Below are 24922 nucleotides of genomic sequence, written 5' to 3'. Positions count from 1 at the left end.
TTGTGGGTGATCACAGGTTACATAGTAAAAGGAGGAGCGTACGCTCAGCAGCACAGAGTATTTCAGGATATTGGAAAGTTAATTTTCTCGATGATCATTATCTAAAAGTTAGGTATTAAGAGGAGCAGGGTGATATCTTCAGCAGCACAGAGTATTTTAGAAAAAGCGAGTGCTCTTTTGGGAGGTCACAAAATGAATGTTATGGGGTAGAGGAGTTGGTTAGCACGGAGTAGGGGGCAGATGGAGGGTGTGTGACTGTGGGGTCAGGGTTTGTATGTAGTCTGTAGCTGTGGAGACACATAGGTGTGAACAGGAGCTGCGGACAAATAACGGTTGTGTATTTTCAGATTTGCTTATGTTTTTTTCATACCTGGTTGTATAAGTATTCATACCCTAAAAGTAGTAGCGCTCAATTTTGGTATAAAAGTTGAATGTTCGGGGTGTGTCCGGACCCCTAACCCTTTGCACAGGGGCATCAGCCCAGGAGGCATTGGGTGTCTGGAGCCGACCCTGCACCCATGGCTTATTTCATCCTCAGGAGGAAGGGTTAAATGTCGCTGGTGTGAGATAGTACCCACTGCCAAGCGGCACCAGGCCTGTTTACAGTAACCGTGTGAGGCTCAAGCCTATAAAAGGCAATGAGGACCTGCGCCGGGTGAGGGAATGTAAACGCTTGGGAGATTATTACTTCTATCATATACATTGAGGAACTTAACAGACCCCGAACCAAGAAACAAGCCTGTCCCAGGACGCAGAATCCTGATTTACAGCTCCCGGCCACATACCAGGCACCAGACAACTTCTTTTTTTTTCCTGAGTTTTATTTTTTTAGTCAATGGATAAATTACTGAAAACATAAAATGTATATAGTGGTGCGGAATAATGTGCCAGGGACGTGACAAATAGTTGCTACTACTATATGTAAGCTGGATGGTAAAAGTGACTGCAATGGGCACAAACAACACCCCATCATATTATTAGCCACAGTTGTAAGATCCATCCTGCTGTCTATTAATCTACAATCAGAATCCTTCACCCTTCAATGTAAATTTTGTTACTTTTCCAAACTTTCTGCTGCTTGCAATAAACCATGAACAATGTGACTAATATAGCAAGTGGGTTCTCCAAATTCAGCACAAAATGCCACTTTTAGTGATTCCTGCCGTCTCAGGATTATTCATCCCTCCATGACCAGCATCTTTAGTACTTGGTATAGCCCCTCTGGCTGTTATAACCTGCTGCCAGAGGAGCTCAGGACCAGTTACCGTGGTCCTGGGAATATTGTAATTTAAATTCTTATTAATGACTAGGAAAAATATTTAACGTAATGTCTGTCTGTTACAACCTGCTGCCTGATGCATTGTCAGACAGTGTTTCTGAGGGGTCTTAGCCAATTCCTCATGGACAATAGACTCCAGGTTACTAATATACATGGGCTTGTTGCAGCCGCCTTCTACAAATTCCACCAAAGATTTTCTATGGTGTTCAAGTAAGGCAACTATGACGGCCGATCCAGGATCACTGCTAGAAGCCAGTGTCTCCCTATGCATCATGTCTGCAGCAGGTTATAACAGCCAGAAGGGCTATGCTAGGAGCTAAAAAAGCCGGTCATGAAGGGGTGAATAATACTAAGACAGCAGCAGTCAGATAAAGTGGTATTTTGTACAGAATTTGGATAAATCACTTTTTTCCATTAGTTGGGTCAGTGATTTGCATTGTTCTTGTTTTATAAAGTTTGTAAATTTTTGCTAATAAATTGACTTTGCAATGGGGGAAGGGGTGAGTAATTTTGTCTGTACCTGCGTCTGTCCTGTCTGACTGTCTGTTTGTCTATCTTGATGAAGAAATAGAGCAGCCCTGTGTACATCAGATACGGGTGCAAGCCTCACAATCCTGGTCCCAAAAATGGAAGATAGTGCTCCGGAGTGATCGGTACAAAAATGAGGACTGTGTTGTCCCTTCGACTCTTCAGTCCATATGGTTTGGACTCTTCTCTAACCAGAAAAGTCCAAACCATATGGAGCGAAACATCACAATTGGAGAAAAGAGTCCTGATTTTTGTATCTGAGATAGTTCTGCCGTCCTTTGGTTTAGGATATTTATATCTATGAAGTTATGAGAATTATGAAGCAGAAGTAAATATAAGTCTTGGATTCTGCCTTACAGATTAAAGGGAAGGGCTGGAGCTTGGGGACATGGAAGCGCTGGAGCTTGGGGACATGGAAGCGCTGGAGCTTGGGGACATGGAAGCGCTGGAGCTCGGGGACATGGGATCCGCCGGACACGGACAGGGGGCAGTGACTCCCATCTAGTGAGTGTTCCTGGGATTTGTGTCATTTGTTATTATTGAACGATGCTGATGGTCAGATGGCGACATACGCGGTTCGCACGTCCTGCGGTTTTTGCCTGATTTTTGGGTGTATGGGTCGTTCTTCCCATTTTTGGGGAAGTATTTTTTAGGTATTTGTTTTTCAGCATTTCTGTTATCACCGGAACCGCGATATTTCTTCATTATCGCTGCAGCATTAACATGAGAGTTTTTGTTTCCACATAACTTTTGCTAACTAATTAAGAAACTTAATTTCTAAAGCGAGATGCATTGTCCTCCAGTACGTAATTCTGCATGTCTTAAGAGCAATCCCCCCCTCCTGATGCATGTGACATAAACTGCTGCAGAGCATCGCAATGTCCTAATGTAGGTATCATTCTGAATGTCTGCAGAGCATTCCCACCAGTTGGAACTAGGTTTCCCCTCAGTCAGTGGAAAGATTCAGTTCCCAGTCACAGTCCTGTGTACGCCTATGAGGCTGCAGAGTTTGGTCAGGAGACCTGAAGCCGGTCCATACATGGTCCATACTCGGATCGCGAAACATGGATGTGTGATTCCAGCCTTTCCCAACCTGTAAAAGAATAATAATCTAGAGACTAATCAATCAAATACCTGATCTGGCCACAGCAGAGGTAGAGAAAACAGTATAATACCCCCACTGTGCCCCCCACACAGTATGATGCCCCCCACAATATAATCCCTCTGAGCTCCCCACACAGTATGATTCCCCCCCCCACAATATAATCCCTCCCAGCTCCCCACACAGTATGATGTCACCCACCATATAATCCCTCCCAGCTCCCCACACAGTATGATGTCACCCACAATATAATCTCTCCCAGCTCCCCACACAGTATGATTCCCCCCACAATATAATCCCTCCCAGCTCCCCACACAGTATGATGCCCCCCACAATGTAATCCCTCTCAGCTCCCCACACAGTATGATGCCACCCACCATATAATCCCTCCCAGCTCCCCACACAGTATGATGCCACCCACAATATAATCCCTCCCAGCTCCCCACACAGTATGATGTCACCCACCATATAATCCCTCCCAGCTCCCCACACACTATGATGCCACCCACAATATAATCCCTCCCAGCTCCCCACACAGTATGATGCCCCCCACAATATAATCCCTCTCAGCTCCCCACACAGTATGATTCCCCCCCCACAATATAATCCCTCCCAGCTCCCCACACAGTATGATTCCCCCCACAATATAATCCCTCCCAGCTCCCCACACAGTATGATTCCCCCCCACCATATAATCCCTCCCAGCTCCCCACACAGTATGATGCCCCCCACAATGTAATCCCTCTCAGCTCCCCACACAGTATGATGCCACCCACCATATAATCCCTCTCAACTCCCCACACAGTATGATGCCACCCACAATATAATCCCTCCCAGCTCCCCACACAGTATGATGTCACCCACCATATAATCTCTCCCAGCTCCCCACACACTATGATGCCACCCACAATATAATCCCTCCCAGCTCCCCACACAGTATGATGTCACCCACCATATAATCCCTCTCAGCTCCCCACACAGTATGATGCCACCCACAATATAATCCCTCTCAGCTCCCCACACAGTATGATGTCACCCACCATATAATCCCTCCCAGCTCCCCACACAGTATGATGCCACCCACAATATAATCCCTCCCAGCTCCCCACACAGTATGATGCCACCCACCATATAATCCCTCCCAGCTCCCCACACAGTATGATCCCCCCACCATATAATCCCTCCCAGCTCCCCACACAGTATGATGCCCCCCACAATATAATCCCTCCCAGCTCCCCACACAGTATGATTCCCCCCACAATATAATCCCTCTCAGCTCCCCACACAGTATGATTCCCCCCACAATATAATCCCTCTCAGATCCCCACACACTATGATGCCACCCACCATAAAATCCCTCCCAGCTCCCCACACAGTATGATGCCACCCACCATATAATCCCTCCCAGCTCCCCACACAGTATGATGCCCCCCACAATATAATCCCTCCCAGCTCCCCACACAGTATGATTCCCCCCACAATATAATCCCTCTCAGCTCCCCACACAGTATGATGCCCCCCACAATATAATCCCTCCCAGGTTCCCACACAGTATGATGCCACCCACCATATAATCCCTCTCAACTCCCCACACAGTATGATGCCCCTCACAATATAATCCCTCTCAGATCCCCACACAGTATGATGCCACCCACCATATAATCCCTCTCAACTCCCCACACAGTATGATGCCCCCCACAATATAATCCCTCTCAGCTCCCCACACAGTATGATGCCACCCACCATATAATCCCTCCCAGCTCCCCACACAGTATGATGCCACCCACAATATAATCCCTCCCAGCTCCCCACACAGTATGATGCCCCCCACCATATAATCCCTCCCAGCTCCCCACACAGTATGATTCCCCCCTCAATATAATCCCTCCCAGCTCCCCACACAATATGATGCCCCCCACAATATAATCCCTCCCAGCTCCCCACACAGTATGTTTCCCCCCACAATATAATTCCTCTCAGCTCCCCACACACTATGATGCCACCCACCATATAATCCCTCCCAGCTCCCCACGCAGTATGATTCCTCCAACAATATAATCCCTCTCAGCTCCCCACACAGTATGCCACCCACCATATAATCCCTCTCAGCTCCCCACGCAGTATGATGCCACCCACCATATAATCCCTCTCAGCTCCCCACACAGTATGATTCCCCCCACAATATAATCCCTCCCAGCTCCCCACACAGTATGAATCCCCCCACAATATAATCCCTCCCAGCTCCCCACACAGTAAAATGCCCCCCACAATATAATCCCTCCCAGCTCCCCACACAGTATGATGCCACCCACAATATAATCCCTCCCAGCTCCCCACACAGTATGATTCCCCCCACAATATAATCCCTCTCAGATCCCCACACAGTATGATGCCCCCACAATATAATCCCTCCCAGTTCCCCACACAGTATGATGCCCCCCACAATATAATCCCTCCCAGCTCCCCACACAGTATGATGCCACCCACCATATAATCCCTCCCAGCTCCCCACACAGTATGATGCCCCGCACAATATAATCCCTCCCAGCTCCCCACACAGTATGATTCCCCCCACAATATAATCCCTCCCAGCTCCCCACACAGTATGATGCCACCCACCATATAATCCCTCTCAGCTCCCCATGCAGTATGATGCCACCCACCATATAATCCCTCTCAGCTCCCCAAACAGTATGATTCCCCCCACAATATAATCCCTCCCAGCTCCCCAAACAGTATGATGCCCCCCACAATATAATCCCTCCCAGCTCCCCACAAAGTATGATGCCCCCCACAATATAATCCCTCCCAGCTCCCCACACAGTATGATGCCACCCACAATATAATCCCTCCCAGCTCCCCACACAGTATGATCCCCCCACCATATAATCCCTCCCAGCTCCCCACACAGTATGATGCCCCCCACAATATAATCCCTCCCAGCTCCCCACACAGTATGATTCCCCCCACAATATAATCCCTCTCAGCTCCCCACACAGTATGATTCCCCCCACAATATAATCCCTCTCAGATCCCCACACACTATGATGCCACCCACCATAAAATCCCTCCCAGCTCCCCACACAGTATGATGCCACCCACAATATAATCCCTCCCAGCTCCCCACACAGTATGATGCCCCCCACAATATAATCCCTCCCAGCTCCCCACACAGTATGATTCCCCCCACAATATAATCCCTCTCAGCTCCCCACACAGTATGATGCCCCCCACAATATAATCCCTCCCAGGTTCCCACACAGTATGATGCCACCCACCATATAATCCCTCTCAACTCCCCACACAGTATGATGCCCCTCACAATATAATCCCTCTCAGATCCCCACACAGTATGATGCCACCCACCATATAATCCCTCTCAACTCCCCACACAGTATGATGCCCCCCACAATATAATCCCTCTCAGCTCCCCACACAGTATGATGCCACCCACCATATAATCCCTCCCAGCTCCCCACACAGTATGATGCCACCCACAATATAATCCCTCCCAGCTCCCCACACAGTATGATGCCCCCCACCATATAATCCCTCCCAGCTCCCCACACAGTATGATTCCCCCCTCAATATAATCCCTCCCAGCTCCCCACACAATATGATGCCCCCCACAATATAATCCCTCCCAGCTCCCCACACAGTATGTTTCCCCCCACAATATAATTCCTCTCAGCTCCCCACACACTATGATGCCACCCACCATATAATCCCTCCCAGCTCCCCACGCAGTATGATTCCTCCAACAATATAATCCCTCTCAGCTCCCCACACAGTATGCCACCCACCATATAATCCCTCTCAGCTCCCCACGCAGTATGATGCCACCCACCATATAATCCCTCTCAGCTCCCCACACAGTATGATTCCCCCCACAATATAATCCCTCCCAGCTCCCCACACAGTATGAATCCCCCCACAATATAATCCCTCCCAGCTCCCCACACAGTAAAATGCCCCCCACAATATAATCCCTCCCAGCTCCCCACACAGTATGATGCCACCCACAATATAATCCCTCCCAGCTCCCCACACAGTATGATTCCCCCCACAATATAATCCCTCTCAGATCCCCACACAGTATGATGCCCCCACAATATAATCCCTCCCAGTTCCCCACACAGTATGATGCCCCCCACAATATAATCCCTCCCAGCTCCCCACACAGTATGATGCCACCCACCATATAATCCCTCCCAGCTCCCCACACAGTATGATGCCCCGCACAATATAATCCCTCCCAGCTCCCCACACAGTATGATTCCCCCCACAATATAATCCCTCCCAGCTCCCCACACAGTATGATGCCACCCACCATATAATCCCTCTCAGCTCCCCATGCAGTATGATGCCACCCACCATATAATCCCTCTCAGCTCCCCAAACAGTATGATTCCCCCCACAATATAATCCCTCCCAGCTCCCCAAACAGTATGATGCCCCCCACAATATAATCCCTCCCAGCTCCCCACAAAGTATGATGCCCCCCACAATATAATCCCTCCCAGCTCCCCACACAGTATGATGCCACCCACAATATAATCCCTCCCAGCTCCCCACACAGTATGATTCCCCCCACAATATAATCCCTCTCAGATCCCCACACAGTATGATGCCCCCACAATATAATCCCTCCCAGCTCCCCACACAGTATGATGCCCCCCACAATATAATCCCTCTCAGCTCCCCACACAGTATGATGCCACCCACCATATAATCCCTCTCAGCTCCCCACGCAGTATGATGCCACCCACCATATAATCCCTCTCAGCTCCCCACACAGTATGATTCCCCCCACAATATAATTCCTCCCAGCTCCCCACAGAGTATGATGCCCCCCACAATATAATCCCTCCCAGCTCCCCACACAGTAAAATGCCCCCCACAATATAATCCCTCCCAGCTCCCCACACAGTATGATGCCACCCACAATATAATCCCTCCCAGCTCCCCACACAGTATGATTCCCCCCACAATATAATCCCTCTCAGATCCCCACACAGTATGATGCCCCCACAATATAATCCCTCCCAGTTCCCCACACAGTATGATGCCCCCCACAATATAATCCCTCCCAGCTCCCCACACAGTATGATGCCACCCACCATATAATCCCTCCCAGCTCCCCACACAGTATGATGCCACCCACAATATAATCCCTCCCAGCTCCCCACACAGTATGATTCCCCCCACAATATAATCCCTCCCAGCTCCCCACACAGTATGATGCCACCCACCATATAATCCCTCTCAGCTCCCCATGCAGTATGATGCCACCCACCATATAATCCCTCTCAGCTCCCCACACAGTATGATTCCCCCCACAATATAATCCCTCCCAGCTCCCCAAACAATATGATGCCCCCCACAATATAATCGCTCCCAGCTCCCCACACAGTATGATGCCCCCCACAATATAATCCCTCCCAGCTCCCCACACAGTATGATGCCACCCACAATATAATCCCTCCCAGCTCCCCACACAGTATGATTCCCCCCACAATATAATCCCTCTCAGATCCCCACACAGTATGATGCCCCCACAATATAATCCCTCCCAGCTCCCCACACAGTATGATGCCCCCCACAATATAATCCCTCCCAGCTCCCCACACAGTATGATGCCACCAACCATATAATCCTTCCCAGCTCCCCACACAGTATGATGCCACCCACAATATAATCCCTCCCAGCTCCCCACACAGTATGATGCCACCCACCATATAATCCCTCCCAGCTCCCCACACAGTATGAATCCCCCCACAATATAATCCCTCCCAGCTCCCCACACAGTATGATGCAACCCACCATATAATCCCTCCCAGCTCCCCACACAGTATGATTCCCCCCACAATATAATCCCTCCCAGCTCCCCACACAGTATGATGCCCCCCACATTATAATCCCTCCCAGCTCCCCACACAGTATGATTCCCCCCACAATATAATCCCTCCCAGCTCCCCACACAGTATGATGCCACCCACCATATAATCCCTCCCAGCTCCCCACACAGTATGATTCCCCCCACAATATAATCCCTCCCAGCTCCCCACACAGTATGATGCCCCCCACAATATAATCCCTCCCAGCTCCCCACACAGTATGATTCCCCCCACAATATAATCCCTCTCAACTCCCCACACAGTATGATTCCCCCCACAATATAATCCCTCTCAGATCCCCACACAGTATGATGCCACCCACCATATAATCCCTCTCAGCTCCCCACACAGTATGATGCCCCCCACAATATAATCCCTCTCAGCTCCCCACACAGTATGATGCCACCCACCGTATAATCCCTCTCAGCTCCCCACACAGTATGATGCCCCCCACAATATAATCCCTCCCAGCTTCCCACACAGTATGATGCCACCCACCATATAATCCCTCTCAACTCCCCACACAGTATGATGCCCCCCACAATATAATCCCTCTCAGCTCCCCACACAGTATGATGCCACCCACCATATAATCCCTCTCAACTCCCCACACAGTATGATGCCCCCCACAATATAATCCCTCTCAGCTTCCCACACAGTATGATGCCACCCACCATATAATCCCTCCCAGCTCCCCACACAGTATGATGCCACCACCCACCATATAATTCCTCCCAGCTCCCCACACAGTATGATTCCCCCTACAATATAATCCCTCCCAGCTCCCCACACAGTATGATGCCCCCCACAATATAATCCCTCCCAGCTCCCCACACAGTATGATTCCCCCCACAATATAATTCCTCTCAGCTCCCCACACAGTATGATGCCACCCACCATATAATCCCTCCCAGCTCCCCACGCAGTATGATTCCCCCCCACAATATAATCCCTCTCAGCTCCCCACACAGTATGATGTCACCCACCATATAATCCCTCTCAGCTCCCCACGCAGTATGATGCCACCCACCATATAATCCCTCTCAGCTCCCCACACCGTATGATTCCCCCCACAATATAATCCCTCCCAGCTCCCCACACAGTATGATGCCCCCCACAATATAATCCCTCCCAGCTCCCCACACAGTATGATGCCACCCACAGTATAATCCCTCCCAGCTCCCCACACAGTATCATGCCCCGCACAATATAATCCCTCCCAGCTCCCCACACAGTATGATGCCCCCCACAATATAATCCCTCCCAGATCCCCACACAGTATGATGACTCCCACAATATAATCCCTCCCAGCTCCCCACACAGTATGATGCCCCCCACAATATAATCCCTCCCAGCTCCCCACACAGTATGATGCCCCGCACAATATAATCCCTCCCAGCTCCCCACACAGTATGATGCCCCCCACAATATAATCCCTCCCAGATCCCCACACAGTATGATGACTCCCACAATATAATCCCTCCCAGCTCCCCACACAGTATGATGCCCCCCACAATATAATCCCTCCCAGCTCCCCACACAGTATGATGCCCAGCACAATATAATCCCTCCCAGCTCCCCACACAGTATGATGCCACCCACAATATAATCCCTCCCAGCTCCCCACACAGTATGATGACTCCCACAATATAATCTCTCCCAGCTCCCCACACAGTATGATGCCCCCCACAATATAATCTCTCCCAGCTTCCCACACAGTATGATGCCCCCCACAATATAATCTCTCCCAGCTCCCCACACAATATGATGACTCCCACAATATAATCCCTCCCAGCTCCCCACACAATATGATGACTCCCACAATATAATCCCTCCCAGCTCCCCACACAGTATGATTCCCCCCACAATATAATCCCTCCCAGCTCCCCACACAGTATGATGCCCCCCACAATATAATCCCTCCCAGCTCCCCACACAATATGATGACTCCCACAATATAATCCCTCCCAGCTCCCCACACAGTATGATGCCCCCCACAATATAATCCCTCTCAGATCCCCACACAGTATGATGCCCCCACAAAATAATCCCTCCCAGCTCCCCACACAGTATGATGCCCCCCACAATATAATCCCTCTCAGCTCCCCACACAGTATGATGCCACCCACCATATAATCCCTCTCAGCTCCCCACGCAGTATGATGCCACCCACCATATAATCCCTCTCAGCTCCCCACACAGTATGATTCCCCCCACAATATAATTCCTCCCAGCTCCCCACACAGTATGATGCCCCCCGCAATATAATCCCTCTCAGCTCCCCACACAGTAAGATGCCCCCCCACAATATAATCCCTCCCAGCTCCCCACACAGTATGATGCCACCCACAATATAATCCCTCCCAGCTCCCCACACAGTATGATTCCCCCCACCATATAATCCCTCTCAGATCCCCACACAGTATGATGCCCCACAATATAATCCCTCCCAGCTCCCCACACAGTATGATGCCCCCCACAATATAATCCCTCCCAGCTCCCCACACAGTATGATGCCACCCACCATATAATCCCTCCCAGCTCCCCACACAGTATGATGCCACCCACAATATAATCCCTCCCAGCTCCCCACACAGTATGATTCCCCCCACAATATAATCCCTCCCAGCTCCCCACACAGTATGATGCCACCCACCATATCATCCCTCTCAGCTCCCCATACAGTATGATGCCACCCACCATATAATCCCTCTCAGCTCCCCACACAGTATGATTCCCCCCACAATATAATCCCTCCCAGCTCCCCAAACAGTATGATGCCCCCCACAATATAATCCCTCCCAGCTCCCCACACAGTATGATGCCCCCCACAATATAATCCCTCCCAGCTCCCCACACAGTATGATGCCACCCACAATATAATCCCTCCCAGCTCCCCACACAGTATGATTCCCCCCACAATATAATCCCTCTCAGATCCCCACACAGTATGATGCCCCCACAATATAATCCCTCCCAGCTCCCCACACAGTATGATGCCCCCCACAATATAATCCCTCCCAGCTCCCCACACAGTATGATGCCACCCACCATATAATCCCTCCCAGCTCCCCACACAGTATGATTCCCCCCACAATATAATCCCTCCCAGCTCCCCACACAGTATGATGCCCCCCACAATATAATCCCTCCCAGCTCCCCACACAGTATGATTCCCCCCACAATATAATCCCTCTCAGCTCCCCACACAGTATGATTCCCCCCACAATATAATCCCTCTCAGATCCCCACACAGTATGATGCCACCCACCATAAAATCCCTCCCAGCTCCCCACACAGTATGATGCCACCCACCATATAATCCCTCTCAGCTCCCCACACAGTATGATGCCCCCCACAATATAATCCCTCTCAGCTCCCCACACAGTATGATGCCACCCACCATAAAATCCCTCCCAGCTCCCCACGCAGTATGATTCCCCCCCACAATATAATCCCTCTCAGCTCCCCACACAGTATGATGCCACCCACCATATAATCCCTCTCAGCTCCCCACGCAGTATGATGCCACCCACCATATAATCCCTCTCAGCTCCCCACACCGTATGATTCCCCCCACAATATAATCCCTCCCAGCTCCCCACACAGTATGATGCCCCCCACAATATAATCCCTCCCAGCTCCCCACACAGTATGATGCCCCCGACAATATAATCCCTCCCAGCTCCCCACACAGTATGATGCCACCCACAGTATAATCCCTCCCAGCTCCCCACACAGTATCATGCCCCGCACAATATAATCCCTCCCAGCTCCCCACACAGTATGATGCCCCCCACAATATAATCCCTCCCAGATCCCCACACAGTATGATGACTCCCACAATATAATCCCTCCCAGCTCCCCACACAGTATGATGCCCCCCACAATATAATCCCTCCCAGCTCCCCACACAGTATGATGCCCCCCACAATATAATCCCTCCCAGCTCCCCACACAGTATGATGCCACCCACAATATAATCCCTCCCAGCTCCCCACACAGTATGATGACTCCCACAATATAATCTCTCCCAGCTCCCCACACAGTATGATGCCCCCCACAATATAATCTCTCCCAGCTCCCCACACAATATGATGACTCCCACAATATAATCCCTCCCAGCTCCCCACACAATATGATGACTCCCACAATATAATCCCTCCCAGCTCCCCACACAGTATGATGCCCCCCACAATATAATCCCTCCCAGCTCCCCACACAATATGATGACTCCCACAATATAATCCCTCCCAGCTCCCCACACAGTATGATGACTCACAGACCTCCCTTACAAAGAATGATGGCCACCACAGTCCCCACCCCAACAGTATGATGGTCCCAACATCCCCAGTTCCACAGTATGATGTCCCCCAGCACCTCCCACACAGGATGATGGACCCGCTGCCCCACCCATGGCATAACTGTCCCACTCATAGCCCCCTTGACATGGTATGATGGGCCCCGCAAGTACTGACAGACTCAATTAAAGGAAAATCTGCTACCCCCAGTCTCTCAATGTGCTGCTCCGCTCTTTGCTGTGTGTGGACCGAAGCTCCGTGCAGCAGGCGCAATCTAGTGATGTCATTGCACCTACTTGTGCTGAGATTCAGACATAGAGGCTGAATGGTGGAACAAGGAACTAATGACTCCCTGATGCACCATTTTATTTAACTGTATAAGCACCCTGAAGATTCAGTTACCCTTGAAATTGAGATGATGGGCGGGGCGGTGCCATTCACCAACCCAACATATGACCCAATAACAGCATTGTCTGCCTCTATGGGAGGTACTCCACTGGGCACCACTACTAACCCAAAAACAGTAGAAAAGTTGTCTCAAATGTTTTCAAATAAAACAGAGAAGTTCTGGGATTCTGTTCTACGGAGAAATAAAACAAAACTGGAATTTTTGGGCTTATGGATCAGTGGTGTCTGGAGGAAGAATGAAGCATCATATGCTGAAAAGAAGACTCTGCCTGCAGTGAAGCATCGCAGAGACCCGGTGATGCCTACAGTGAAATATTGCGGGGGGGCTTGGTGATGCCTACAGTGAAGCATGATGGTGGCTCGGGGATGCCTACAGTGAAACACGGCAGGGGCTATGTAATGCCTACAGGGAAGCACGGCAGGGCCTCAGTGATGTCTACAGTGAAGTATGGCGGAGGCTTGGTAATGCCTACAGTGAAACATGGTGGGGGCTTGGTGATTCCTTCAGTGCAGTATGGCAGTGGCTCGGTGATGCCTACAGTGAAGCATGGCGAGGGCTCAGTGATGCCTACAGTGAAGCATGGTGAGGGCTCGGTGATGCCTACAATGAAGCACGGCAGTGGCTATGTGATGCCTACATTAAAGCATGGCGGGTGCTCGGTGATGCCTAGAGTGAAGCACGACAGGGCTTCGGTGAGGTCTATGGTGAAGCTCAGCAGGGGCTCGGTGATGTCTACGTTGAAGCATGGCGGGGGTCTCGGTGATGTCTACAGTGAAGCATGGCAGGAGCCCGGTAATGCCTACAGTGAAGCATGGTGAGGGCTCAGTGATGCCTACAGTGAAGCATGGTGAGGGCTCTGTGATGCCTACAATGAAGCACGGCAGTGGCTATGTGATGCCTACATTAAAGCATGGCGGGTGCTCGGTGATGCCTAGAGTGAAGCACGACAGGGCTTCGGTGAGGTATATGGTGAAGCTCAGCAGGGGCTCGGTGATGTCTACGTTGAAGCATGGTGGGGGGCTCGGTGATTTCTACAGTGAAGCATGGCAGGAGCCCGGTAATGCCTACAGTGAAGCATGGTGGGGGCTATGAATATACATCATGTCTGCAGCAGGTCACAACATCTAGAGGACCCCTACTAAATACTGCTAATATCTACTAAATGCTAAAGATTCTGGTCATGAAGGGGTGAATAATCCCTGAGACTGCAGGAGTCAGGAAAAGTGTAATTTTGTGTTAAATTTGGAGAAACCTCTTGGTATAAATTGTGTTCAGATATTTACTTTGTTCTTTTTTTCTTTGGTTTATTGTGAACAGCAGAAACTTTGTAAATTTTGCTAATAAACGGAATTTACAATGGAGGAAGGGGGGGATATAATTTTGATTTCAACTGTAAATTTCCCGGCCTCCACAGTGAGGCTTGTTGGCGCCTCCCCTGGCACCCAACATATGGGGGAAATACTCTGCTAGCTGAACCCTAGGTATAATATATAAATGTCTGCAGAGCATTTCTCCAATGTATGCATGAATCGCACAGAGCATTGCAAAAACCTAACGTCCGCTGAGCATTCCCACATTTTAATGTACGTGACGTACGAACGGCTGCAGAGCATCACACAGTCTCATGCACGTAACCTATGAGCGTCTGCAGAGCATTGCAACATCCTGCTACGTGTAACGTATGGATGAGTGCAGGACACGAAAGGGCAATATATGTGACGCGTGGATGTCTGCAGAGCATTCTCACATCCTAACTATGTGACATAGGAACATCTGCTGAACGTTGCAACATGGAAATGTCTGCAGAACGTTCTCTGCAGGGCTGCAGAGCGTTGCCATACCCTTGCTCCGCCGCTTCTGCGATGCTCTGCGCCTGCAGTCACCGCTCTGGCACGACTTATTCTAATGGATGCAAAAAAATGAGACAAAGTAATGCAGCGCCTGTTTTAATTAATGGAGCAGCTGGAGAAGAGAGGCTTTATGGGACCCCTGTTCCTCCTAAAATCTCCAGCTGTACAATACTTTCCACATTAAACGCCGTTTCTTAACCACTTTCCTTAAAACAATTTTGGGCATTCATCTATAATTAGCTTTCCAGTAACGGCGAAGGAATTTAAGAGATTGGATGATGCCGGGCGAGGTGCAAAGGTAAAAAAAAATATTATCCCGCTGCCGCAGATAATGAGGCGACCCTGCAGGGAATAGGAAAACTCGAGAAACGGGGGGTACATACAGTCCGAATTATAAGCTTTCCACCCCCCCAAAAAAAAAACAATAGTGACAATCAGTGGTCGTGACGAGGGGCTGTGACAACCTGACGACTCCCGACACCTTCTGACTCTAAGACAGTGAATGTCCCCTTTAAAAATATAAGAGGACAGATAAATAATGAAGAAGCTTCCATCTTTCGGAGACTCTTCTTACTTTCTTGCTCATCTGATGCGACTTTTATATTAATATTCTCTGACTTCAGTTTTTTCAGGAAAAGATTTGTGTTTTCTGGGTTAGAAACGATCAAAAATCAGATAAAAAAAAATTCTCCGGAGAGGAAGCGGCCGCCATCGGAGGCTAATACCTTCCTGAGGTTTTACTGTACGACCGCAACAGAGTCGCTGCCAACAGAGGAAAATCATTACCAGGGAAGGTCCTGAGCGCCGGGGGACGACCGAGAGGACGGGAAATGGGGAGGATTGTACAGTAACAATGTAACGGAGAAAGATCCCAGAGTCCGGCCCGTGATTATACTGTATGGTCATTATCCTGCACCCCGAGTGTCATTATCCTGCACCCCGAGCGTCATTATCCTGCACACAGAGTGTCATTATCCTGCACCCCGAGCGTCATTATCCTGCATCCCGAGTGTCATTATCCTGTACCCCGAGTGTCATTATCCTGCACCCCGAGTGTCATTATCCTGCACCCCGAGCGTCATTATCCTGCACCCCGAGCGTCATTATCCTGCATCCCGAGTGTCATTATCCTGTACCCCGACTGTCATTATCCTGCACCCCGAGTGTCATTATCCTGTACCCCGAGTGTCATTATCCTATACCCCGAGTGTCATTATCCTGCACCCCGAGTGTCAGCATCATTATCCTGCACCCCGAGTGTCATTATCCTGCACCCCGAGTGTCATTATCCTGCACCCCAAGTGTCAGTGTCATTATCCTGCACCCCGACTGTCAGCGTCATTATCCTGCACCCCGAGTGTCATTATCCTGCATCCCGAGTGTCATTATCCTGCACCCCGAGTATAATTATTCTGCACCCCGACTGTCAGCGTCATTATCCTGCATCCCGAGTGTCATTATCCTGTACCCCGAGTGACATTATCCTGCACCCCGAGTGTCATTATCCTATACCCCGAGTGTCAGCGTCATTATCCTGCACCCCGAGTGTCATTATCCTGCACCCCGAGTGTCATTTCCTGTACCCTGAGTGTCATTATCCTGCACCCTGAGTGTCATTAACCTGCACCCCGAGTTTCATTATCCTGCACCCCCCCGAGTGTCAGCATCATTATCCTGCATCCCAAGTGTCATATTCCTGCACCCCGAGTGTCATTATCCTGCATCCCGAGTGTCAGTGTCAGCGTCCTGCACCCCGAGTGTCAGTGACATTATCCTGTACCCTGAGTGTCAGTGTCAGCGTCCTGCACCCCGAGTGTCAGTGTCATTATCCTGCACCTCGAGTGTCAGTGTCATTATCCTGTACCCGAGTGTCAGCGTCCTGCACCCCGAGTGTCAGTGTCAGCGTCCTGCACCCCGAGTGTCAGTGTCATTATCCTGCACCTCGAGTGTCAGTGTCATTCTCCGGTACCCCGAGTGTCAGCATCCTGCACCCCGAGTGTCAGTGTCAGCGTCCTACACCCCGAGTGTCAGTGTCATTATCCTGCACCCCGAGTGTCATTACCCTGCACCCCGAGTGTCAGTGTCAGCGTCCTGCACCCCTAGTGTCAGTGACATTATCCTGTACCCCGAGTGTCAGTATCAGCGTCTTGCACCCCGAGTGTCAGTGTCCTGCACCCCGAGTGTCAGTGTCATTATCCTGCACCTCGAGTGTCAGTGTCATTATCCTGTACGAGTGTCAGCATCATCTTGTACCCCGAGTGTCATTATCCTGTGCCCCGAGTGTCAGTGCCATTACCCTGTACCCCGAGTGTCAGGGTCATTAACTTGTACCCCGAGTGTCAGTGTCATTATCCTGCACCCGAGTGTCAGCGTCATTATCCTGTACCCCGAGTGTCAGCGTCATTATCCTGTACCCCGAGTGTCAGGGTCATTAACTTGTACCCCGAGTGTCAGTTTCATTATCCTGTACCCCGAGTGTCAGTGTCATTATCCTGTACCCCGAGTGTCAGCGTCATTATCTTGCACCCGAGTGTTAGTGTCATTATCCTGTACCCCGAGTGTCAGCTTCATTATCCTGTACCCCGAGTGTCAGCATCATTATCCTGTACCCCGAGTGTCAGCGTCATTATCCTGCACCTCGAGTGTCAGTGTCATTATCCTGTACGAGTGTCAGCATCATCTTGTACCCCGAGTGTCATTATCCTGTGCCCCGAGTGTCAGTGCCATTACCCTGTACCCGAGTGTCAGCATCATTATCCTGCACCTGAGTGTCAGCGTCATTATCTTGTACCCGAGTGTCAGCATGATTATCCTGTACCCGAGTGTCAGTGTCATTATCCTGTACCCCGAGTGTCAGCGTCATTCTCCCGTACCCCGAGTGTCAGCGTCATTATCCTGTACCCCGAGTGTCAGTGTCATTATCCTGTACCCCGAGTGTCAGCGTCATTCTCCCGTACCCCGAGTGTCAGCGTCATTATCCTGCACCTGAGTGTCAGCGTCATTATCCTGCACCCCGAGTGTCAGCGTCATTATCCTGTACCCCGAGTGTCAGCGTCATTATCCTGTACCCCGAGTGTCAGCATCATTATCCTGCACCCGAGTGTCAGCGTCATTATCCTGCACCCGAGTGTCAGCGTCATTATCCTGTACCCCGAGTGTCTGCATCATTCTCCCGTACCCCGAGTGTCAGCGTCATTATCCTGTACCCCGAGTGTCAGCGTCATTATCCTGTACCCCGAGTGTCATTATCCTGTGCCCCGAGTGTCAGTACCATTACCCTGTACCCGAGTGTCAGCGTCATTATCTTGTACCCGAGTGTCAGCATCATTATCCTGTATCCGAGTGTCAGTGTCATTATCCTGTACCCCGAGTGTCAGTGTCATTATCCTGTACCCCGAGTGTCAGCGTCATTCTCCCGTACCCCGAGTGTCAGCGTCATTATCTTGCACCCGAGTGTTAGTGTCTTTATCCTGTACCCCGAGTGTCAGCTTCATTATCCTGTACCCCGAGTGTCAGCATCATTATCCTGTACCCCAAGTGTCAGTGTCATTATCCTGTACCCCGAGTGTCAGCGTCATTATCCTGCACCTCAAGTGTCAGTGTCATTATCCTGTACGAGTGTCAGCATCATCTTGTACCCCGAGTGTCATTATCCTGTGCCCCGAGTGTCAGTGCCATTACCCTGTACCCGAGTGTCAGCGTCATTATCCAGCACCCCGAGTGTCAGCGTCATTATCTTGTACCCGAGTGTCAGCATCATTATCCTGTACCCGAGTGTCAGTGTCATTATCCTGTACCCCGAGTGTCAGTGTCATTCTCCCGTACCCCGAGTGTCAGCGTCATTATCCTGTACCCCGAGAGTCAGTGTCATTATCCTGTACCCCGAGTGTCAGCGTCATTATCCTGTACCCCGAGTGTCAGTGTCATTATCCTGTACGAGTGTCAGCATCATCTTGTACCCCGAGTGTCATTATCCTGTGCCCCGAGTGTCAGTGCCATTACCCTGTACCCGAGTGTCAGCGTCATTATCCAGCACCCCGAGTGTCAGCGTCATTATCTTATACCCGAGTGTCAGCATGATTATCCTGTACCCGAGTGTCAGTGTCATTATCCTGTACCCCGAGTGTCAGTGTCATTATCCTGTACCCCGAGTGTCAGCGTCATTCTCCCGTACCCCGAGTGTCAGCGTCATTATCCTGTACCCCGAGTGTCAGCGTCATTATCCTGCACCCGAGTGTCAGCGTCATTATCCTGTACCCCGAGTGTCAGCGTCATTATCCTGCACCTCGAGTGTCAGTGTCATTATCCTGTACGAGTGTCAGCATCATCTTGTACCCCGAGTGTCATTATCCTGTGCCCCGAGTGTCAGTGCCATTACCCTGTACCCGAGTGTCAGCGTCATTATCCAGCACCCCGAGTGTCAGCGTCATTATCTTGTACCCGAGTGTCAGCATGATTATCCTGTACCCGAGTGTCAGTGTCATTATCCTGTACCCCGAGTGTCAGTGTCATTATCCTGTACCCCGAGTGTCAGCGTCATTCTCCCGTACCCCGAGTGTCAGCGTAATTATCCTGTACCCCGAGTGTCAGCGTCATTATCCTGCACCCGAGTGTCAGCGTCATTATCCTGCACCCCGAGTGTCAGCGTCATTATCCTGTACCCCGAGTGTCAGCGTCATTCTCCCGTACCCCGAGTGTCAGCGTCATTATCCTGTACCCCGAGTGTCAGCATCATTATCCTGCACCCGAGTGTCAGCGTCATTATCCTGCACCAGAGTGTCAGCGTCATTATCCTGTACCCCGAGTGTCAGCGTCATTATCCTGTACCCCGAGTGTCAGCGTCATTATCCTGTACGAATGTCAGCATCATCTTGTACCCCGAGTGTCATTATCCTGTGCCCCGAGTGTCAGTGCCATTACCCTGTACCCGAGTGTCAGCTTCATTATCCAGCACCCCGAGTGTCAGCGTCATTATCTTGTACCCGAGTGTCAGCATCATTATCCTGTACCCGAGTGTCAGTGTCATTATCCTGTACCCCGAGTGTCAGTGTCATTATCCTGTACCCCGAGTGTCAGCGTCATTCTCCCGTACCCCGAGTGTCAGCGTCATTATCCTGTACCCCGAGTGTCAGCGTCATTATCCTGCACCCGAGTGTCAGCGTCATTATCCTGCACCCCGAGTGTCAGCGTCATTATCCTGCACCCGAGTGTCAGCGTCATTATCCTGTACCCCGAGTGTCAGCGTCATTCTCCCGTACCCCGAGTGTCAGCGTCATTATCCTGTACCCCGAGTGTCAGCGTCATTATCCTGCACCCGAGTGTCAGCGTCATTATCCTGCACCTGAGTGTCAGCGTCATTATCCTGTACTCCGAGTGTCAGTGTCATTCTCCTGTACCCCGAGTGTCAGCGTCATTATCCTGTACCCCGAGTGTCAGCGTCATTCTCCCGTACCCCGAGTGTCAGCGTCATTATCCTGTACCCGAGTGTCAGCGTCATTATCTTGTACCCCGAGTGTCAGCGTCATTCTCCTGTACCCCGAGTGTCAGCGTCATTCTCCTGTACCCCGAGTGTCAGCGTCATTCTCCTGCACCCCGAGTGTCAGTGTCATTATCCTGCACCCGAGTGTCAGCGTCATTCTCCTGTACCCCGAGTGTCAGCGTCATTATCCTGCACCCGAGTGTCAGCGTCATTATCCTGTACCCGAGTGTCAGCGTCATTATCTTGTACCCCGAGTGTCAGCGTCATTATCTTGTACCCCGAGTGTCAGCGTCATTCTCCTGTACCGCGAGTGTCAGTGTCATTATCCTGCACCCCGAGTGTCAGTGTCATTATCCTGTACCCCGAGAGTTAGTGTCATTATCCTGTACCCCGAGTGTCAGCATCATTATCCTGTACCCCGAGTGTCGGCGTCATTATCCTGCACCCGAGTGTCAGCGTCATTATCCTGTACCCGAGTGTCAGCGTCATTATCTTGTACCCCGAGTGTCAGCGTCATTATCTTGTACCCCGAGTGTCAGCGTCATTCTCCTGTACCGCGAGTGTCAGTGTCATTATCCTGCACCCCGAGTGTCAGTGTCATTATCCTGCACCTCTTATGATAGTGTTGTGTTACTTGTATAATAGCTGGTACTTTCCATGGTGTACCCCGCTGATCATCCTGCTGTGTGCCTCTCATCCCCTCTGGTGTCACTGCTCGTCCCCTCTGGTGTCGCCGCTCATCCCCTCTGGTGTCGCCGCTCGTCCCCTCTGGTGTCGCCTCTCATCCCCTCTGGTGTCGCCTCTCATCCCCTCTGGTGTCGCCGTTCGTCCCCTCTGGTGTCGCCTCTCATCCTCTCTGGTGTCGCCGCTCGTCCCCTCTGGTGTCACCGCTCGTCCCCTCTGGTGTCGCCGCTCATCCTCTCTGGTGTCACCGCTCATCCCCCCTGGTGTCGCCGCTCATCCCCCCTGGTGTCGCCGCTCATCCCCTCTGGTGTCGCCGCTCTTCCCCTCTGGTGTCGCCGCTCATCCCCTCTGGTGTCGCCGCTCTTCCCCTCTGGTGTCGCCGCTCTTCCCCTCTGGTGTCGCCGCTCATCCCCTCTGGTGTCGTCGCTCATCCCCTCTGGTGTCACCGCTCTTCCCCTCAGGTGTCGCCGCTCGTCCCCTCTGGTGTTGCCTCTCGTCCCCTCTGGTGTCGCCGCTCTTCCCCCCTGGTGTCGCCGCTCGTCCCCTCTGGTGTCGCCGCTCGTCCCCTCTGGTGTCGCCGCTCGTCCCCTCTGGTGTCGCCGCTCGTCCCCTCAGGTGTCGCCGCTCGTCCCCTCTGGTGTCGCCGCTCATCCCCTCTGGTGTCGCCGCTCTTCCCCTCTGGTGTCGCCGCTCTTCCCCTCTGGTGTCGCCGCTCATCCCCTCTGGTGTCGCCGCTCATCCCCTCTGGTGTCACCGCTCTTCCCCTCTGGTGTCGCCGCTCTTCCCCTCTGGTGTCGCCGCTCATCCCCTCTGGTGTCACCGCTCTTCCCCTCTGGTGTCACCGCTCTTCCCCTCTGGTGTCGCCGCTCATCCCCTCTGGTGTCGCCGCTCTTCCCCTCTGGTGTCGCCGCTCTTCCCCTCTGGTGTCGCCGCTCATCCCCTCTGGTGTCACCGCTCTTCCCCTCTGGTGTCACCGCTCTTCCCCTCTGGTGTCGCCGCTCTTCCCCTCAGGTGTCGCCGCTCTTCCCCTCAGGTGTCGTCCCCTCTGGTGTCGCCGCTCTTCCCCTCTGGTGTCGCCGCTCTTCCCCTCAGGTGTCACCGCTCTTCCCCTCAGGTGTCGCCTCTCATCCCCTCTGGTGTCGCCGCTCATCCCCTCTGGTGTCGCCGCTCTTCCCCTCTGGTGTCGCCGCTCATCCCCTCTGGTGTCACCGCTCTTCCCCTCTGGTGTCACCGCTCTTCCCCTCAGGTGTCGCCGCTCGTCCCCTCTGGTGTCGCCGCTCATCCCCTCTGGTGTCGCCGCTCTTCCCCTCTGGTGTCACCGCTCATCCCCTCTGGTGTCGCCGCTCTTCCCCTCTGGTGTCGCCGCTCATCCCCTCTGGTGTCGCCGCTCATCCCCTCTGGTGTCGCCGCTCTTCCCCTCTGGTGTCGCCGCTCATCCCCTCTGGTGTCACTGCTCTTCCCCTCTGGTGTCGCCGCTCATCCCCTCTGGTGTCACCGCTCTTCCCCTCTGGTGTCGCCGCTCATCCCCTCTGGTGTCACTGCTGTTCCCCTCTGGTGTCGCCGCTCTTCCCCTCTGGTGTCGCCGCTCATCCCCTCTGGTGTCGCCGCTCATCCCCTCTGGTGTCGCCGCTCTTCCCCTCTGGTGTCGCCGCTCATCCCCTCTGGTGTCGCCGCTCTTCCCCTCTGGTGTCGCCGCTCATCCCCTCTGGTGTCGCCGCTCATCCCCTCTGGTGTCGCCGCTCTTCCCCTCTGGTGTCACTGCTCTTCCCCTATGGTGTCGCCGCTCATCCCCTCTGGTGTCGCCGCTCATCCCCTCTGGTGTCGCCGCTCTTCCCTTTGCTGTATGATATGATATGGGTGATCGTTGTACGCCGGTATAGATGATATTTCTGGTGATTTTGGCACGGCACACCGTCTTGGTCATGTTGAGGTCTCACCGCTGAGGATGATCTTGGATTCGTTTTTGTTCAGTAGGACGAGATCATCACCGCAGGTCGGGGGGGGCGCCTCTGGCAGGAAGGATTATCTCGTTCTCCAGCCTCGGGGCGTCCTCTGTCCTCCGCACAAAACAAAATCATTCTGCTAAGTTGAAATAATTGTGATGAGGGACGCGCCGGCTTTGATCTGCAATAATCTGACATCAGAGGAATGTTCAGCGGAGGATTAGAGAAGGTGGAACGGAGGAGCAGCCAACAATGAGCCGACCTGGGAGCGCGGCAGCAATGGATGATGGGGCATTCCTGACACAATGGCCTACAGGGAAATTGATAACACCGGCCCTTTAATGAAACATTGCTCAACCTCTGCTGCCTCCGATTGTATGGATGACACCGCCACATATAACAATATGACATCGCCCGCTAGGGGTGACCCCGCACCTCACGGCAGCACTTTTCTGTTTCTGTATACAGTCATTATCATTTTACACAATCGTTTTTTTTTTTTATTGTTGGGCTCCATTCACACTGGCGTTCCTATAACTGAACAGAAAAACGGGACTCGTAGGGTCATGATCGGCGCCAGGACGTCCCTATTGACTATAATGGCGTCCATTTGGTTCCCATTAGGGTTTCCGTCATTGTAACTGAAAAAATAATGCAGAAAGCTTCACTTACAAATAACAGAACTGTCGGCATAGGCTCCAATGTCCGGACCAGGGGAGGGTTCAGCACTGTCCGGACCAGGGGAGAGTTCAGCACTGTCCGGACCAGGGGAGGGTTCAGCACTGTCGGGGGGCTTCCATCTGAACACCCCAAAAATGACCCCTAACCTAAAATGTCCCAAATATGAAACTCTGACCCTCGTCCTGGTGACGTTGTGTCTCATTAGCGACATCATGGAAGTCGATGGTTCCATCAGGGTCACATCCAAATACTGTTTTATTAGGGTATTGAAATGGAATCCTTGACATAAGACTACAACATGTGAAGCCCACCCTACAGAGCCGCTAGTGTGGGGTTTTATAGTATTGCACTTTACATATGACATAGCATCGATGTTAGGTTTCCTTCAGTCTGTGATACGGCACGTATACAGTTATATGAAAAAGTTTGGGCACCCCTATTAATCTTAAGCTTAATGTTTTATAAAAATTGGTGTTTTTGCAACAGCTATTTCAGTTTGATATATGTAATAACTGTTGGACACAGTAATGTTTCTGCCTTGAAATGAAGTTTATTGTACTAACAGAAAATGTGCAATCTGCATTCAAACAAAATTTGACAGGTGCATAAGTATGGGCACCCTTATCATTTTCTTGTTTTAAATACTCCTACCTACTTTTTACTGACTTACTAAAGCACTTTTTTTGGTTTTGTAACCTCATTGAGTTTTGAACTACATAGCCAGGTGTATGCAATCATGAGAAAAGCTACTTAAAGTGGCCACTTGCAA

The 24922-nt window shown here is 51.4% G+C and overlaps 1 protein-coding gene across 4 annotated transcripts in view; it reads left to right on the top strand.

Annotated features, from left to right (window-relative positions):
• CDON (cell adhesion associated, oncogene regulated) overlaps window positions 1–24922 on the top strand; it is a 150967-nt gene that overhangs the window by 21697 nt on the left and 104348 nt on the right. For 3 of the 4 annotated variants that reach the window (XM_073657340.1, XM_073657337.1, XM_073657336.1), the window contains exon 2: window positions 2167–2311. The exons of the other annotated variant lie outside the window; for it this stretch is intronic. The gene's annotated coding sequence lies outside the window, so the exon portion shown is untranslated. The remainder of the gene's footprint in view (window positions 1–2166; window positions 2312–24922) is intronic. 4 annotated transcript variants of the gene reach the window in all.

The sequence above is a fragment of the Phyllobates terribilis genome, unplaced genomic scaffold (genome assembly GCF_046119375.1).
Source record: "Phyllobates terribilis strain yellow unplaced genomic scaffold, ASM4611937v1 Scaffold_12__6_contigs__length_324123572, whole genome shotgun sequence".
NCBI lineage: Eukaryota > Metazoa > Chordata > Amphibia > Anura > Dendrobatidae > Phyllobates > Phyllobates terribilis.
Note: the sequence above shows the minus strand (reverse complement) of the source record. Positions and strands in the feature narration are given on the sequence as shown.